We start from the raw sequence: 13,911 nt of genomic DNA, 5'->3' as shown, positions 1-13,911 counted from the left end.
TTTCTCTAAAGGATCAGTAAGTAACAGGAAATTATGTCAAGATGAGAAAGATACTGCACCAAACAATAGATAATCATTTAAATTCATTATAAGAGATTATAACAAATTAAGTATTGGATGAGAATTTATATTGGCTTTTGAACCAATGAGATGAGCAAAGATAGTTTCAACTAATAACACCATAGAGCTAATACATGCACACTTACTGCTTCTGAACAGATATATTTCTCAGAGGAAAACAATTAAGACACAGATATTTTGCTTAACAATTTGAGATTTCTTAAAAATTCTTCTTTACCCTTTTGAACTAATCTTAAATAATCAAGAAAACAGCCTAATATTTTAGCTCATCTTAATTTGGTAATAGAGGCATCAACATGGAATTTAAAAAGCAATATAAAACAAAAAGAAACAGAAACAGAAGGCAAGTGTTCTAACATTACATAAATAATTAGCTTCTCAAGTACAAGAGTAAATCTCAGTAAGAAAAGAATTTTAGGAATAAATAATATCAATAGTACAAGCTCTTATTAAAAAAATATAGATATTAAATGATGCAAAAAATGGCAAACCAATTCATCATACATCTATGTTCCTCAAGGGAAGAAACTTACATTCCACAGTTAACTTTATTAGTAAGCAAAAAGGTTACAGAGCAACTGTTAATAAAAGCAAATATTAAAACCAACCTGACTTGTGAACTCATACTCAAGAATCTGCTTGATAAAAGAACCAATCCCACTGGCATACCCTTGTAACCAGCTCTAGAAGACATTCCAGCAAAACAGTATGCAATGGTCTCAGCTGGCTGAAGTTTAATGACTTGATAAAAACAAAAGGCCGTAATACTCCAAAAGTTCCAGTTGTTTTAACAGTCCATGAATCTTACAGAACCAAAGGGAATTAAAAAACCAAACAAAACCACCAAATAAAAATGTGTATTACATGCATATAAACTATGTATCATTAAGTACTCAGCAATCTGAGGGCAAGACAGATTGATTTATTCAAGTTAATTTAAAATAGCTTAAGTTATGATTGAAATTGAAGAACATTTAATATAAATCACTCATTTTGCACATTTATTTTTTAAGCTGTTGTTCCTCACATTTAATCACTGAAGCACTCAAACAGTTCTTTGTACTAATTGTTTTTTAATTAAACAAGACACATTATGTTGCATTTTTATGTAAGAACTGATAGAACTTAACGTGTTCTATCTAGACTTTGAGTTTTAATTAATTATGTTACGCTAACAAGCACATTGGCTATGGTTTTCAAGACAGTCATTTTTAACTTATTTCTGGCATGCTGCACTTAGAAAATTGAAATGTAACAAAAACATATACAAAACTAAAGAAAAATCTACAGCTGACATTATTAAATACAACACTCTAAGAAATGTTACATAACCAAATAAATTTAGCAAAACACATTTTACATTTCAAGCTGAGCAGTTCATTAAAGAAGGGAAGCACTACAATTATATAAACTGAACAGATTGTTTCTGGTCAAAATGTCCTTCAAGGGTTTAAAACATATGTATCTCATCATCTTATGGTTATTTTTATACATAAACTGGGAGAGGAAAATGTTCCCAGTTTGGTTGTTGGAAAGCCTCTGACCACCTACTGTCCTGGCTTTTCTTTAGAACTTTACCAATATTCAGATCATACACGAATTTAAAATTATGTGTCCAGGCCCTATCTTGTCCCCCCAGTACAGAAAAAACACTGACAAACAGGAACAAGTTCACAGCAGAGGCCACTAACATAGTCAGGGACTGTAGCACAGACCCTGTGAGGATAGACTGGGCAGCGGGGCATGTTTCACCTGAAGAAGAAAAGACTTTGGGGGAACCCAAGAGTAGTCCCCAGTACCAACAAGGAGGTTATTCAGAAGACAGAGCCAGGCTCTTTCCAGGACAAGAGACAACAGGCATAAGTTGAAAGAGAAGAGGTTCCAAGAGGATATACAGAGAAAGCTTGTCATCCTGAGGGCAGCCCAGCAGTGGATGTGTTGTCTCCATCCTTGGAGGTTTTTATGACCTGACTGGATACAGCTTTGATACCCATTCTGACCTCATTACTGACCCTGCTTTTGGCAGGAGTTTGGAGCAGAAACCTACTGAGGTTCCCTCCACACTAAATTATTCTGTGATTCCATGAATGCAGTATCTCTATAAAAGTCACATTATTTGACTAAATTTAGGCCTTAGCAGAATCAGAATAATAACCTTCAAATGGTCTTCTTTAAAACAAACAGTAATTTAAAGAAATCCTTTTCATCTATATCAACTGCCTGTCCACCCAAGATGAGGGATGATATGCTCTTCTTTTCCTCCTGCGTGTCCCCTTAGCGTGAAAACAGACCACCACTCCTCCAGGATCCACACATATTTAACCTATTGTCTTAACAGTATGATAAAGGGCACTTGAGGTCACTTCCCCTTAGGCATTCTTAGGCACAAATACTTAGAGCTACGTTGCGGCAAGTCAAAACAATACTGCTTTTCTTAGCCAAGATAGACTTCAGATGTGGGAGAAGGAGAAAAGTAGTTTGACACATTAACACAAAGCGCCAAGTACCCTACATGCTGTTTAAAAGTAAAGCTTTTCCGTATTTCTAGAAATGGCTTCAAGTAATTTGAAGCTGCTCAAAGATATTTCACAGAAGTTGGTAGAGCAGTCCACAAGGCTACTGCAGGAATAAGAAACTAGGCAGATAATGCCTTCTAGCGTCTTATGGCATGTGGTTAACTTGCTGTAGTATCAGGTAATTAAAACCTTCAAATTTCCTTCCAAAAAGTCTGACTGTAAGAAATGTTATTTCACCACTGTGCAGAGTCTTCTAATCACAGCACAATATCTTAAATGATAAAACGAGACATCATGTATTATCAACTTACCCCCAAATTTTTACCTCAGGCTCAAGAGTTCAAAAAAATTATGTGTCAAAACTCACAGAACCACCATGAAATTGACAAATATTACAATCTTTTTTACAAAACAAAGTAAAAACATTTTAACGTTCTAAAGTTAGTTTAAAACTCAGTTTTGTGAGTTCACAGGCAAAAATATTGATAAGCTATCAGTCTGAGCAAGCAGCACAGCTCTTAGAAAACAGCCTGGAAAAGTACCAAAGCCCAAGAAAATTATGGTATAGCTTAAGTCTGCTGCAGTCTAAGATATCCTTCTAAAACTGTTAATATACTTGAACCAGCTTGGGTAGGAAAAGCAACATCAAATTTTCAGTGCCCTCTGGAATTTACACTGCTGTGTTTTCCAGCTGCTGAAACAGGAGCTAGTTCAGGTACATCCATGTGCGTTACAAACACACATGCAACTGTATTGCAGACATAGCTTCAAATTGCTTTGGTTCTGACTTACACTGGTGTAATCTCATTAACCTCAACCAAATAAACCTCCTGGCTTATTTATTGCCCATTTTGACCTGAGTCTATTTCATAATACTGCTTTTAGGTCTGCCAATGCATTAACAATGAAAAGTGAAGATTCCAGCTCATTTTTTACACCCACCTTGCACAGGGCCCGTAAGTCCTACTAACAGTTTTGCATTCTCATTATCACAAACTTAAGTCTAACATGCTTCTCCCCAACTTCTGCAACCATGCTTCCAAATACTCATTGGAATTCAGTGCAACTCCATCACCCTTTCAATGCCCAAAACACCATTTTAGTGTGCTAGGCGCCAGTTTTAGGGATCAAAAGACTCATAGGAATAGAATGTCCTAATGCTAGCCAACCACCTTGAAATCACCTTTAACTGAAGCCAAGTTAAGACATAAGCAACCACAAGTATTTATTCACAAAACCCCTGACAGACAGCACAGTTACAAAGGTTTCTGAAGACCCAGGTATAGGGCAATCAAAAGATAACCATGCACCTATTTACACAGTTGTTAGAACAGTTCCAAAGTCTCAACCTTTTGGGAGCCAGCTGTTGGACTGACACATGCTTTATTGCCCACAGCTGAGGATATGGGTCTTGTGCAATCCCATGTCCTCAGATTCCACTGGGAACCCAAAATTTCTTTTGTAGCTCAGTCCATCTTTGGGGTTATCCAGGATGTGGTTACACAACATTTTCTCTGGCACTGCAAGCCAGCTTAAGAAGTTATCCTGTCCATTCCCCTTCCCTTGTGCCACTTGTTCCAAAAGAGGAAAAAAAAAATTATTTTTTACTTAGGTCACAGTTGTGATACAGTTTACAGCACAGCCCTACAAAGAGCTGTTGTGTTTACAAAACTGAGGGAGCAGCAAATTCCAGTGTTTCTGAGAGGCTGAGGAAAGAAACATCTTGTGTGCCAGAAACAGCTGAAGAGGACATGTAACACCCATCATGAAACTACCACCTCTATCTTACTCCAAGATCTCTGGGACTTCATGGTTTGTAATTCCTGACAGAAAGGCCAAAACTCTTATTCTGTTTGGATTCCCACCTATTTTCCCTAGCATTAGGAATTCTCCTGTCCCTTGGCCTTCAGTTGCTAAGTAGGTAGAGTCTGCTTTCTAATGCTGCAAAGAGTATCAAGGTATCAAAATAGAAAAAAAACAAGAGTGTCAGTGTTTTATTCAGTGTAGAGCTCAGAAAACTATGCGTAACAGACAATTTGTCAATATAATACAAATAAATCTGTTGCTTAAAACCTACATATTAATACTGATCTTAATACACAGAAGTGGGCATTCAAATCTCACAACTAATCTGAGACTTTCTAAAGAGTACAACCTTGTAGAACTGGCTTAAATCTGATTTTACAAGACAATAAAAACTGAAGACATTTCTATGTACATATTATTATACAACTATAATATATTCCATATTAAAATAAAACTTCTGGTGGTTCAAAAAAGAATCCAAAGAGAGAACCCTATAGTGCCAGTGCTGCAAAGTATGGCAAAATACTGTCAGGAATAAGCTTAGAAATGCCAGTTATAATTTCCAAAATCAGTTTGCACAGGAAGCAGCTCTCTCCATGCGAGGTACATTTCATAGTGAGAGGAAGTGTCTTTAGTAGTTTGATGATAAAGTTGAAAAACATGCAAGCTTTCAGGTTCACCAACCCTCTTGGCAGTCGTCACGCAACCTATAAAATGGAAATAGTTTGGCTTTGTGTCCGATTTTGATTCCTTCAACTATAATGAAAGGGTTTTAAAGGTTTCACTTAATTGGACTCTTTTTACTCCCTCCATTTTCTGAGGTTAACATTTTTGCCTTCTTTATCTTTGTAGACTGTAGGCCTGGAATAAGAATGTTTTTGATTCTGCTTGTCCCTGAGGGGATGGCCCCTTATACAGACCAGTTGCTATTTGGCCCCAACTCCTGATTTCTGGGCGCACAGGAGTACTCCTTCATATAGGCGGGATGCAGCAAACATGTAAGAGGCTTTATTTCCCCTGTGCATTTTGCCAACCTTTTTCTCCTTTGTTTCAGAGAGAAGCATAGAGAGCTGGGGATTGCTGTCTGTGGCAAATGTGTTATAGTTAACTTATGAACAAACATAATACAGCATTGCTCATCTTGCAGAACCAGCATCAAACATTAAAGAATGTCAGAATTCCCCACGACTGGGAAATGCTGCAAAAGAGAAGATTTTTGCTGGCTTATACTGCTTACTTTAGTATGCAGTGCACCAACTATACCACACGTAACAGACTTCTTTTCTTCTCAATATCATCCTCCGACATGAACCATCACTTGAGAGTTGTATTTTGAAGAGGCTTTTGTCTTTATAACCTCAGAGCATCCTATGTTATTTGACTATCTTAATAGGTTTCCAAAGCACCTTTTTAACTCACAAAAGCTCCTCTTTTATTAGGAATTAATAGTTGTTTTCCAATAGCCTTTGTCCTCAAATGTTCCTGCATTAGTCTCCTACTCAAGTTTTACCTAGTATATTCAGTAAAACTCAGACAACACCTGTGGCCCTACCTCTATAACTGAATCCATGCAAGCAATCCCATAATTTCACATTGAGGTTAACAGGACCCCCAATCTAAATACACTTGAACAACTGAGGCCTCTAAAAATTGTTCAAGAAACACAGGTACCAAATTTACTGTATATTTATATGTATCAAGATTAGACATTTAAAAGTCAAAGTTTTTCATACTTTAAAAATATCTCACAGTGCTAGAAACCCAGGCTGTAGCACAACAGGTTGAAGAATGATGAACATTTTGCTCATAACTATGAAATCCTAGTAGTCAACCGCGACCAATGGAGAACAAAGATGGAAAATATTTAAAACATACTAGACATGTTCTTAAAGATCCGTTTTATATATATACATGTGTCAATGCTAGACTAAGAGATTTTAAGACTATTCCTCTAAAATATATATATATATATATATATATATAAAAAAATCTCAGAGTTCTTGTCCCCATACTCTGTTTTTGGGAAACAGGATGAATTAATTTGTGTAAAAAAAGTCTTACAAACTGATTTTAACTGATTTGATAATTATTCTTATTAAAGGCTACAAAAAAGAAATCCTTAAGACCAATAAAGTCACATAAAGAAACATTATTTAATTCTTAATTATACATGCAAATAACTTTAATCACCTAACTTTGAACATATATAATATATTCATTTATTTAAAACACTTGTAAAAGACTTCCTTAAACCCTGAAATCTACTGCAACTGCTTGAGCACACAAGCAAAATGGTAAAAGGAATACCAGCTAAGACAGCTCCACCAGACTGTCAATAAAAATTTTAAAATCACGAACACATAGTTCAAGAACTGGGATAAATACCAGAGAATTTTCTACATTAGGATGCACAGAGAGCAAGAAATACCACACTATACATATTTATGCAAGCATATAAGCACTTTCAAAGTCCCAGCCTAAGTAATCAATCTTCAGTTTAATAAGTCCGTAAAATGCTCCAGCTCTATTTCCTAGGCCTGGCATTGAATATATTTTTCAGCTTTCTAGTAAGTATTGAACAGCAACAGCAACCTAAAACCAGCTTCAGTGATAACCAGTTAACATGAGACTTGAGCAGGATCAAAATTGAGAGCTAGCAAAGCAAAATAACAGAAGACAGGTAACATCTGATGTCAACAAATACAAAATAATAAACTCCTGAAAAAAATAACTTGCAGCTATTCCCACATGGCATTGAATGTTAAGGCAAATGTAAGCAGATAAACAAAATAACCATGCACAGGATGTGCAGCTCAATAGAATTTCTGCTTAATACAGGCACACACAAGACAAGAAACAAAGTGTTCCAATGAACAAAGAATGGGATGGAAAACATTCTCACTTCATCTGGAATATTGTCGTTGGTAACATCACAGAAAACACAGAAAACCAGAATCAATTCATAGATTTATCTGAGCTATGGACAAATGCTAGAGATACTAGGACCCCCCCCCCCGACAAAACCCCAAAATCAACCAAAACACCCCAAACAGAAGAAAGCCCGAAGAAGGGACAGAGGTACAGAAAATCAAAACATCAAGAGCTAATGCCTTTCTTCCTAAAGATGTTCAACCATGACTGAAAAGCAATCTACTAACAACAAAAGGAACTGTGTAATACTACTGTGGAAGTCACTGTCAAAGACATAGATGCAGAGACACATCATAAAAAGTCAGTGCTTGTATTGATTTTAAATGAATAGTTGGCTGCACCACATTGGATTTTTTTTTCTGCAAGTCAGATTTAAGTATTTATGTTTGACTGTATGATACAGTGATTGCATAACCAAAATCAGATGGACAATTATCTTCCCCGCAAGTCATTCTACCTGTCTACTCAAGGAGTACTTAGATTTTCCTCTACAGAAAACTGCTTTCTAGTACAGGTCAGCGGGACAGAAAGCAAGCTAGGAATTACTTTTAAAGATCAAATCAGCTGTACCTCAATACCCACGATAACACAAGGGGATTGTATCCTTGTCCATGTGAATCAGATCGCTCTACATTCAGTACTGCATAACCCAGAGAGCTTAACACTGGAGTGAGGCACCACCTTTTTTCTTCCAGCATCTCACAGGCTGCACCTGAGAGCAACAAGATACCTTACAGTTGCACCGTGTAGCTCTCACTGTATCACAAGGCGTATAACCCATTGAAGGGAGAAATATAACGTACTCTCTGGATCAACACAGCATGCAGCAAAAGCACCTACTTGTATGTGGCAAATAAAGCTGCGTACAGTTCTTCCAGCAGAACTACTATAAAGGAGCTTCATTGTGCATTCACATTTTTGTTTTGTTTTTCAAGTCTCCATAAAGACAGATCTACATTATGGAAAAATCTGCAAAATCACATATCCAGAAATTCAAGAAAGTTCCTCATTTACCTTCTGATAAAGAAATCACATCTGAAACAAGTTAGAGAAATACAAATGCAAGCATGAGCTCAAATGTTGACTCAGATCTTGCTAGTCCTACTCATATTAATCATCTTACTGGGCTCACGCTGAGAACCCTGTGGGTGGACACATGAATTCATATGGAACCCACCAAAACCAGTGCACAGCCTGGATGGGAGGCTTTGAAACAGCAGCTTTATTAAGTTAAATGGAAGAAATATAACTGTGTATTGCCTAATAACAGTGTTAATATTTGCATACAAGCCCAGGTAAAAAAAAGGGGGGGGAGGGAAGGGGCGGTTGTAACACAAATGCTAGCCTATAATAGCACAGTAGCACTAGGATACGGTAATTCAGGTTGAACAACACCTCAGGAGGTCATCTAGTTCAACCTACTACTCAATTTTTTATAAAAAAGCCACAAGGTTTAGGTTGCCTTCTTCCACACCAGTTATTTTTTCAAAACACCATTAAAACAAGAGATTTTTTTTTAAATTATTGCTTGTTTAATCTGCTTTCTAATTTAAGTTTTGTAACTTCTGATAATAGTTCCCTTTTATCCATAACTAACACCATTTAATTCATGTTATCTGTTTAATATCACTGTATTTCCAAAACTTGTTTACTTCCCTCTTAAGGGTCTTTCGGCCAAGATGCTAGATTATTTCCTGTAACTGCAAACGTCATCACTTAGCTTTTAGTTTATATAAGGTCATACTGTAAAAATGCCCCAGAGCTGAGATAAAGAGACCGATGGCAAAAATGACAACCCTGTTCCGTAACTGCTTTTCTTACAACTTCAGCAAGAAGATGCCATTGCTATTACAAGATGACATTGACTTTAGTAGTATTCTGTGGTCATGCATTACGTTAACTCCACGTAATTTGGAAATTGTTATTCTACAGAAATTTCAACTTTGTTTTTCTTTGCCAAATCACCACCCTTAACAGTTACACATGAGAAACAGCAGCAGTCTCCTTTCATTTTCCATTCCACAGTTCCAGTCAATCTGATTTCATCAACAAGAACGTCGAACCATTTTCTGCATTCTGTGAACTTCGTGCTCATTAAAACTTCCTCTCCCAGCAGCAAATACTACTTCCCTATGTTGCTGTCATTTGTGCTTTATGGAAATGAAAAACTCTGTAAACAGCTCACATTGAAGGCTTCTCTGGAAAATGCACTACCGCTTAAAATCCCTATCATTTCACACTGTAATACTGAAGTTGTTTACTACAAAATTCTCCATTTACACCACTGAAGTCACTTGGGACTCATTCTCATCAAGCAGAAGACAGTGATGGCTCCTGTGTTGCTACTGAATCCTCAAATTACTGTCACCGACCCTAAGAAGGGAAGATAAACGAGCATGCCCAAGGAACATTACTACAATGTTACTCCCATATCAATTACTAGGGAAAACTGGGCAGAGGGGAAGAAAAGAAGTTAATCCATATAACTGATCCAAACTACCCTTTTGAACAGTGCGCACAATTTCTCTACAATCTCCTGTCAATATCGATTTTCCATGAAATACAAACTTTAGAAAAATTTCTCTCTCACTTAAAGTACATATATATTAGATTTGACTAACAATAGAACCAATGGGAGAAGCAGATGATAAATTCAAAAGCTGTACAGGGCTAAGATGTCAGAAACACTGACCATTAAGCAAATAACCTCAAGCACAAAATCACATCTGAAACTAAAGGTAACCACCACAATCTTCCCAATTACGTTTCCCTCTGCCCAACGACCAAAAAGAATATAGCCTATGTCTCTCCGGCAACAAATAATTTACGAATAACCAAAGCAAGGTGTTACTTTCTCACCTGTCACAGGCTGCAGAAGTGAGAAAGGGAAATTTGAAGACTGAGCCCATCAGGCTCTAATTAGCCTTCAGCTGCATCACCCCCCCCCACCAAAACACCCACCCCAAAAAACCCTGAATAAGTTTTACCTGCAATTCTTTTCCAAAAACAAGAAAAAAAATTCTCTCGTGAAAGTAAATTAAATTCATTAATTCATAACCCACATCTAAAGGAACACTTCCCCACGGAAAAGCAAATTCAATACAGAGAGAGGAAAAACCACAGATGCTTCTGTGACTGCAGCGAGAGGTTTGGGGTTGGTTGTTTTGATGGTTGTTTTTTTGTTGTTTTTTTTTTTCCTTAACGGCACAAGTAAGCATTCTCGAGGAAGTTCTCCAGCAAAACACACCACCTTGGCCGAGGGACGGCGGAGTTCCAGGTCCTCTACCGGCCAGGTCAGACCCGGCCCGGCCGGCCCGTTTGCTCCGGGGCGGGGGGGGGGAGAGGAGGGGGGCGGGACGGGACGGCGGCGGGGACACACACACACACGCACGCGACGGTGACCTGTACACACACCGCCAGACAAGAACGGCCTTCCGTGCCGGCCGAGAGCCCTTCTGCCCCTCTCTCCCCCCCCCCCCCCAGGTACGGCCTGCAGAGGGGCGCCTGCGTCCCGTGTCCCTTGCCCCGTGCCCCGCGCCGGGCCCCGCGGCGCGCCCCCGCCCTCTCGCCCCCCGGCACTCGCACGCCGCGGGGTACCGGGTAGGGGCGGCCGCCGCACGCCGCTCCCGGGCCGGCCCCGGCCGGCGGGGGCTTCCCGTCAGCGGGAAGGGGCGCGGGATCCGCCGAGGTGTCACCGCCACCCCGGCCACCCGCCTCCCCTCTCTCACACTCACGCGCACCCCCCACACCCTCCCGCCCCGGCCGCTGCGGGCAGCGGGCGACGGCCGCCGGGCGGCGCTGGCCCCACTCACCCCGGCGGCGGCGGCTGGGCAGACCGGCGCGCGCAGGCAGCTTCCCCCGGGCGCCCGCTCCCTCTCCATGCACGACGCCGGGGCGGGCGGCGGCGGCGGCGGCGGCGGCAGCAGCAGCAGCAGCAGCGCCGTGCCGAGCCGCGCTCTGCCCCCTGCCTCCGCGCGGCCGCGCCGCGCCGCCCCGCCCCGCCCTGCCCTGCCGCGCGGGGGAGCGGAGCGGAGGGGCGGGGCAGCCGCCCTCCCGCTGGGCGGGGCGCGAGCCGCCGGTCTCCCGCCGCCTGCGTCATCACGCAGCTGCTAGGCGACGCGCGGGGTATGGCTGGGGCCGGCCCTCGGCTCCGGCGGGGCCGCCCGCCCGCCGGCCGGGACGGCGCCGCGGCTCTCCTCCCCGCCCCCAGCCGCCGAGCCCCGCGCACAGGCGCCCCCTCGGGCGGCCTCGGCGGCGGCGGCGGCGAGGGCGAGGCGTCGCTGGCCTCGGGGAAGCCCTCCTGGGGGCCGGTTGCCGGCGGCGCAGCGTCCGCAGGGCGAGCGCGGAGCGGCCGGCCCACGGAGAGGGCGGCCTCCCCCGTGGGCACCAGAGCGGGCGGCAGGGGTGCGTAAAGGCGGGACGGGCAACCTCCCGTCTGCGGGCGACTGCCGCTCTCCGACCCCCCGCCCCCCGGTGCCGGTGCGTAGAAGGGCTTCGTGTCTGACAAGTTTCCGTCTACCCCCGCCAGCGGGAGCCGCTGTGAGGCGAAAACAACGGCAGCGAGGCAGAAGGCCTCGCACCGGCAAGCGCAACTTTCAGGGACAGACCTTGCCTTGTTCAGCCGCGGTAGACAAAAGCAGCGCATCTCTGCGCTGTGCTCTCGCTTCGCGGTAGTGCGGGTGTTAGCTGGGCCAAAGGAAAAGCGCACGGGTTGGGCGGTTTGGGTTTTTTTCGGCAACGCACGCGTGTGCTAGTTCTGTCCGAGCTCCCAGGATTTATTGCACAGTTCTAACCTTGCAGACGTACGCTTTTCCGTAACTTACATGGTGAGCCTGTTCCTTACTTTCTTGTCTGTGCCAAGTAAACGTGGTTCATCTGAAAGCTCTGGAGCTAGGTTGGCTCTCGCAGACGAGCAAAAAGAGAGAGAGCGTGCCTGCCCACCCGAAGACGTGGCGAGTTACAGAAAGAACACCAGAGTGGGGGGGACTTGATCTACAGATAGGTACTGTGAAGTCTGCATCCAGGAGACAAAGGAAGAACAGAAGTTGGGACAGGGGAAAGCTGAAAAGCCCTGTAAAAGTTCGTTAGATGATGCGTCTCAAAACTACCAACAGGCTCATGCTCGTAACTTTCAGTGATTTCAAAGCAAGCTGTTAACTGTCAGCTAACGATTTGGTACTGTCAAATAAAACACGATTATTTAAGGACAAGCTTATCACTGCCATTTCTACGGTGTTATATGTGTTTTTTTACTCCTCGTGCAGAAGAAAAGAGCATGCCTGCGTCATACAACATCGTCTTACAGAAAACAAAATGTAGCCCAGTTCAGAACTAGAATTTAACACGTGTACACTGCTTTGCATATTTGGTTTCCTTGAGCATGCAGTTTAAAGGATACCTGGTGGTTTTGAAATAAAGTCAATTACAGCATGTGTTCTTCTAGTAAATCTAGTCCTTGATCTCACTGAAAGTTTCTGTAGTATTACATCTTCCAATAATTTGCTTTTCATTTTTAATGTTTTCCAGGCTGCAGCATGGAAAACTCACGCAAGCATCTACTGCAGTGACATTGAAAACTTCCTGCAAACAGGGAAAGGAAACAAACTGTGAAATAAAAATGTTCTGATGCCTCCCAGATATAATCACTTAATATACTACCAGTATCCACACCACTTAAAAGACCAGGAGTGCAGTGTACCACGTTGGTTGTGATCACTGCATATCTAAGGCTCTGCTCATCAAGATCTCTGTGGACAGAACACTGCAAATGCAAAGAGTCCTACTGAAATAGATGGGAAATCCTTATATTGTTAGGTTTCAACATTTTGTCAGGGTCGGGTTTATTTGGACCTGCAAAACTTGCCAGACTCTTGTCTGATAAAGCACACCATCAGTTGACAAGATTGTGAAAGTCCAATATATGTTAGGACTCCAAACATTACAGCTTATCTAATGATACCAGGCGTTTTTACTTTTGTTTGTCTTCTATTATATTTAGTTTAAACATATTTTAGCATAGTATAGCAAGAAACGTTGTCCTATGAAATACCATTTTTCAGTAGTCTCTTCAGGGTTCTTCATTGCCTTCAACAGTGTTCCTGCTATTCTGCTGTATTTTAACAAGTCCTTTCAAAGGCATCTGCACCCAAAAACTGTCAGCATCTCAGATTTGCATCTTATTACCATTTAAGCATCCCCCTTTTCTTTTTCTTTGGTAGATGACCATACACAGTCTCCATACATTTGCATGTTAATACGCTTGGGTACAAGCGTCAGCCTGTGACACGCAAAAACCTAAGAGGACTGAAGTATCATTTATCTATGTCCTGTTTACACATTTTGTTTCACATATTCACACCATGTCAAACACAAATATGCGTAGGGTGTAGTAACACAGGCATAACTACAGAATCCTAAATTAAACAGGGATGTAAAGCACTAAACTTACTAAACATATCCCCAAATAATGGACAAAAATACCACTAATTATACATGAAATGTGATTTTTACAACTGTTGTAACAACTTGCCTTTAGGGTTTGCATTTCAAAGCAAGTTACAAAACTTGCCGTCTGTGC

General features: G+C 41.7%; 1 long non-coding RNA gene across 1 annotated transcript; it reads left to right on the top strand.

Moving 5' to 3' along the window:
* Positions 1-11,473: 11,473 nt before the first annotated feature.
* LOC138683973 (uncharacterized) lies at positions 11,474-13,235 on the top strand. Its single transcript, XR_011323464.1, has 2 exons — positions 11,474-11,960; positions 12,861-13,235. It is a non-coding gene; the product is annotated as an uncharacterized lncRNA (long non-coding RNA).
* Positions 13,236-13,911: the final 676 nt, after the last annotated feature.

This window comes from Haliaeetus albicilla, chromosome Z (assembly GCF_947461875.1).
Source record: "Haliaeetus albicilla chromosome Z, bHalAlb1.1, whole genome shotgun sequence".
Taxonomy (NCBI): domain Eukaryota; kingdom Metazoa; phylum Chordata; class Aves; order Accipitriformes; family Accipitridae; genus Haliaeetus; species Haliaeetus albicilla.
The sequence above is the reverse complement of the archived record's forward strand: the minus strand, read 5'-3'. Positions and strand labels throughout refer to the sequence as shown.